Genomic DNA, 6,000 nt, shown 5'->3' on the forward strand with positions numbered 1-6,000 from the left:
ATAAACACACACACAAACTGCAGCTGCAACAGAAAAAAAACCTGATTTACGGTTATTAAATCTTTGATCGCCATGTTAATGTTTCTTTTTCTACCTTTCATTTGCATTTTAATCTATCGAATCTTTACAATTTTGCTGCCTCCTATTTCAATGATTGATTACAGATCTGAAATAAGAAAAACCAAGCCTAGCTTTTCTTTTTCCTTTCTTTTCTTCGCTTTCTTTTTTCTTTTTTTCTCTCCCCCTCCCTTCCCCCGGGTGGATTTCTGAAACTTTCTCTCAATGCTAATGTAGACAGGACAAATTAATTCTGCTCTTTTAAATGTCAAAGATATAAATAAAAAATGTTTTCTGTCCCAAACGTGAATATTTTCCCAGCCGCTTGTTTTCGAGTCGTAAAAGATCATCCCAGCAAAACGCAATTAACAGCGAACTACACACACTCGGCGGCGGCGTGGATTTTGTAAAGGACATGCTGTTAGTGAGTAGTGAAAGGTGAGAAGTTCATCGTCCCTTCGCCATCAGTAGCCTGGCCACGGCTCCATTCTCTCTCACACACACTCAGAGATTCGGTCCGGAGTTCTATCTGTGATCTAAGTCACACAAACAAAAACAAGCCTGGTGGGGGCTTGCTGTGGTTAAGCTGATTTCTTGAGACAAGCAGTATAAAGACAAAAGGGGAAGCGACGCAGGTCTGTTTGTTTTCTTTCCCCGGCTTACCACTGCCCCTTTGCCCCTTTCTCCCCTAAACCCTCCCCACAACCCCCTCCCCCCTCCCCCCCCGATTTCCCCCGCTCCGCGGATAAGATGGTCATTTGCTGACCGCTTTGCCTGTACGCGTCACTTTTCGAGCGGGCGTGAAAGCAAGTGTGGCGGTACTTTGGGAAGGCGCCGGCCGGGCGTAGGCTGGGCTCATTCTCCCAGCGGGGCTGAGGGCCCCTGGGGCTCTGGTCCCAAACAGCTAGCGCCTCCCGCCCGGCTGGGCGTCGGGGCTGGGGTGGGAGCCGGGTACCTAACTGGCGCGCGGAGGAGGCCAGTCCCAGGTGCGAGAGCAGAGGCCGGGTGGGCGTGCGCGCAGGCTCTCCCGCCAGCCCGCGCGTCTGGGAACCCAAAAGGAGCGCCCCTCACTCCGCCACCTCGGTGTCTGCTCCCCCAGCCGATTTCCCTCGGTGGGGTCTTAACGCCCGCAGACGCAGAGGAGCCAGCCGCTGAACCAGGACCGACTTCTTAGGCGGGTCTAGGCTGCTGGCGCTCGCCTCCGCGTGTAGTGCGCTGTGCCTGGCTGGAGGGCGAGCCGGGAGAAGTCCGAGGGATGGGACCCCCACCCCCGAAATCCCCGAGTGGGCACACACACCAGCAGGAATTAGGGTGAGGGCTGTAAGAGGTTGAACTAGCCCAGTCTCTCCAACTGGGCCCTGGGACTCCGTGCGCACCCAAAGGCGTGCCCAGGGCGGGGGCACAGACCATCTTCTCCGGACCCTGTCACCGTAGTCTGCGCTGCTCCCTTCCTCCTAGAGACCCCAAGGGTGGCTGCCGCGAGGGGGGCGATCTTTATTAACCTGGACGCACAAGGCGGTTAAAATAGAGGGGGTAGGGGAAGACATTTGATCCGGGCCGACCCTTTGTCTTGAAGCAGATTAGGCAGCCTAGAAATAGGAGGAAAAACAGAAAGTCTAGACAGGAAAACTTATTGTGTTCACAAAATATAAAAATGAACCGAGCGGTCTGGTACCTCAAGGGGTGAAGATAGATCCTTGTAGACAAGTGCGAAGACAAGACTGGGAAGATTTAAAGTGAAAGAAACGGCAGATTATTAAGAAAGTAATAGTAAGGTGTCCCATACACTACAGTTTTATTGTTGGGTAGTAACTACTCGATTTATTTATTGCCAGGGCTATATAATAGAGATAATGACCACAAACTCAAGATAAATTCTTAGGCGCCCAGCTGGACAATTCTTTTTTATTTAAGAGAGCGAGTCTGAAAGGTGAGCCTCATCTCCTCCCCTCCTCGCAGATCCGTCTTGCTTTCTACCATATTATAAGCATGACATGCAAATAAATAAGTGCTGCTGGGTTTGTGTGGGGAGGCCCTGCAGGATTTATTTCAGGTGAGAGAGGAACATACACAGAATATGAATTTCCGCAGGAGCTGCGGAGTGATTCCTTTCCTCTCCTTCTCCGCCGAGCTCTCCTGCTGATCTCCCTCCCTTTCTGTGGGAGCAGAGAGCGTCCCCTGATAAAAACATTAATGTGTCATGTCTCAACTCCCTATTCCTTGACATATAGGTCTGGGGAGGGATGAGGGGCAATGAAAAATGCAAAATACATCCCCAAAGTAGGTTGACTTGCTGGGACTGCTTAAAGAGATTCCTGCCGACAAAGGGAAGGGTGAGTTTGTAATTATGACTTACAGGAGGGGGGCGGTATAGGAAGCATGTTAATATCATTTTGAAACCTGCAAAATGGTGCAAAAGTTTGCTGTCCGGGATCTGGTATGGGTCCTCACCCGGCTGGACAGATCCCAAGGGGAGCCTCCTGGCTCTTGGGACTTGTCCGCCTTTCTTGGCCCTCAGTTTCTCTCCCTTGAGCCGGGCAAACAAGCCTACAGTCAGGTGATGGAATTACCGATGACCTTGCTTGGGGACCGCCAAGGTCAGAAGGGAGCAGGCGGCCTCAGGTGTTGGCTCTATCTGACGCAATGGCTGCAAGAACAGTCGCCGGGCTGGCCTTTAACAAGGCGGCCTCCGAGAGCTTCTCTCCCCCCACCTGCGCTCTGCGACAACTCAGGCAGACCAACATGAAGTCAGCATCCTCTTCTGATAGTCTTTTTTTCTGTCTCGTTTTTGGGATAATATTCGGACATATAGTGTTTCAACCTCAGAATAACCACTTACATTCAGAACTTCCTTTGATCTCTGTTTGGCCAGGAAAAAAAAAAAAAACACCTGACAGGGAACTGCGATGACAAAAGCAGCTCCGAGGAAGCGGGAGGGGTGGTCTGGTGGGGTGAGAGAGAAAGGTGTGTACGTGGGGGTGGGTGGGGGAAGATCCAGGCCTAAAGGCAGCGAAGTGTGTGTGTGATGGGGGCGGGACTGAAGAGAGACAGCAGAGTGATCTGCGAGATGGAACAGAAGAGGCTGTTTCTGTAATTTGGTGGTTTATATGAGGGATGATATTATAAGGCTGAGAAAGAGGACAGTCCTCGTCAATCCTTTACAATATTGGTGTCATTCAAGCACAACTTTATCTTTGAACCAGAATATCTGTTTCAATGATTTCCATAAGCACATAAATTATAATCTTCAGAGCCTTCAATATTTCTTTCTGTACTTTATTAAGTGTTATTGCAGAGGCCATTTATGAAGTGAATGATTCAACTTTTAATCTTTTGAACATTAAAGTGTATTCCACTGAGTTTCCTTTTCCAAATAATCTAAAATAACAAAAAGAAACTAAGCTCATTACATGAACAAGTGACAAGCGTTTTGCTCTCAGCCTGGCAAGTTGCCTTACTCACTTCAAAGGATGATAAACTAATTGTTTCCAGAGTTTATAAGTAATTAAGCTATTATTCAGGGAATTTATGTAACAGTTTTATTCACGATAGAACTTTCCAGTGAGAATAGCCAAAGACAAGTCTTCAAAAATACCAAAATTTTAACAATTAAAAAGTCTGTCCTTATTGATAATAATGAAAACTACTTTTATTTTTAAAAGCATTGGAAAATGTAAACAAATATAGTTTTCTTCCAGAATATATGATAGGTGGAGGTCATTATGTGTAATTAATGCTGAAAGGAAAATGAACATGTAATGGCTTCCAAAGATTAAAACATCTGTAACTATCAAGTTTTAAAAAGTTAATTTTAAAAAATCGCTCAGCTTGATTTCACCTAAATACGTCTGGTAGGAAAAAAAATGCCCTTTTAGAATTCCATATGGAAAGTTTAAAAACAAATAATTTTAGTATTTTAAATCAACTTTTGGTGCCTAGACAATAAGAATTAATGCCAAGAAATGTTAAGTGCTTGAGTTTCTCTGATTTTGCAACAGAGAAATGTACTTATTCACCCTCAGATTAAAATAAAGAGACTACTTTAAAAATCTTTTCAAATATATTAAATTCAGATACTATTTCTATAGTTCAACTCATGTTTGTCATTTTTAAATAATAAGGTTTGCCTTAAATGAAACAGCGTTCACTAAAGAAAAAAGTAAGACTTTAAAAGGAAGTGATGAATTATTTTGTAAATTTCAGCAAACTATATGACACTTTAGTTTAATAGACATATTGTTTATATATGTAACAATGTACTATTTTAATATATTGTTTTCCATCAAGATTTTTTTTGTCTTTGGAAAAAGCCTGTTTTGTTGTCCCATGAAGAATTTAGGAATTAACCGAGTTTTCATGTTAGAAGGAAACATCTTTGAAGAGCAGTACCAAGCTACAAATGTGAAAATCCAAGGAAATGACTGTTGAAGCTTGTTTGAAGTAAGATAAATGTTCTGGAAGTTTTCTGCAAAATATTAGAGTGCGAGCTAGTTCAATATCCATTCCCCTCACCACAAAAAAGTGGGAATTGGCTGTAAGAGTCATTACAAGGACAGCAAAAAATACTTAAGTTGTATCTACTTGTTTCAAGTAAAATTCCTCCAAAGCAAGTCTGGCGTTTGCTGGAAATTGTATATAAAATGTTCTGTTTGATTCAGGGTCAGTGTCGTTTTATGGAGTTTGTGTAAACTGTGGCAATTTAGATCTGTCATCGTGTCACGATGTCTGACTCAGTGTCTGCGTGCGAGGTTCCTATATTCTAATAGACTAGCATTATTAAAACAAAAAGCCCAAAGCAACCTGGTTAGTAGTAATGCAGTCCCGTCGTCTAACATGATGTGGTCATTGACCTTCTGGATACCAGGCCCACTTGGATTCACTTTAGGACACTTAGCTGTTGAAAATGAGTTCATTACAGAAAGACAATGGGGACTTTGTTGCAACTGGCACCTGTAGTATTTCACACGACACATGGGCCATACCTAGCCAAGACAGCCACTACCATGATTCACACCAGAGCAGGAAGTCAACTCTAGGCACATTCTGTAATATGAAATACACTGTTCTGATCAAGGAGGAATGAAAGCTTTTTGCACATCCCTCCACAATCTTAAGGAAGTGATGAGAAGCCTCTTTTCTGGTTTCTTTGCAGTAAATATATTACAAATTAAGGGGTGCTGCAGTGACTTTATGTTAAAGTTTAATGGTTAAGGACTTTATTAGGTATGTTGCGTTCAAGATGGCCATAATAATAGAGTCCAGATAAATACTGTTGTTCGCTGCCTAGGCCCAAGCTGGAAAGGGTCCTGTAGTGGAAAGACTTAGTGGTGGTTGGGTGGAGGTGGGGGTGGTGCTGAGGCTAAGTGACCACACTCCCCCGGCCTCTGTTTAGTAATCCTGACTCTATCACTTGAACATGATGTAATTTATCTTCGATGGATCTCTTTCCTAATCTCTAAATGATATTAATATATTTCTGCCTTGTAAATCACTCTGCATTATGCAGTGTGGTATGGAACAGCTTTACATTCTATTGAATATAGTAATAAAGTCGGTCTCTCAAAGAGCTCCAGATTTTTTCCAGAGGAGTCCTGACTCATAAGAGATATTCCTCTGTTCTCAAAGTCCTAAGGGCCTCTTAGAATCCTGAGATGCCTCCCTTTGATTTTCCCTGTCTGGCCACCAGAAGTAAAATGACAGTCCCTTACTGTTCCAAAGAATTTGCTGAGAGTAATTAATACATCTATTGATTAAGTCGCTTCACAGAGATGACAGGTGACTTGTCCGCCTGTGATTGGACTGTGGTCCAGTAGACTGACTACAGCTTGCCAGACGCCAAAGAGAAGAGTGAAGCCCAACGACTGGAGCCTTACCTTTAGTGAAAAAAGTGAATCTGCAGATATACTAGTTTTCTATCTAAATTCTGTGTTGTTCTGGTCAGGA

Source organism: Ursus americanus, chromosome 7 (assembly GCF_024610735.1).
Source record: "Ursus americanus isolate L20-20 chromosome 7, mUrsAme1.1.p, whole genome shotgun sequence".
Taxonomy (NCBI): domain Eukaryota; kingdom Metazoa; phylum Chordata; class Mammalia; order Carnivora; family Ursidae; genus Ursus; species Ursus americanus.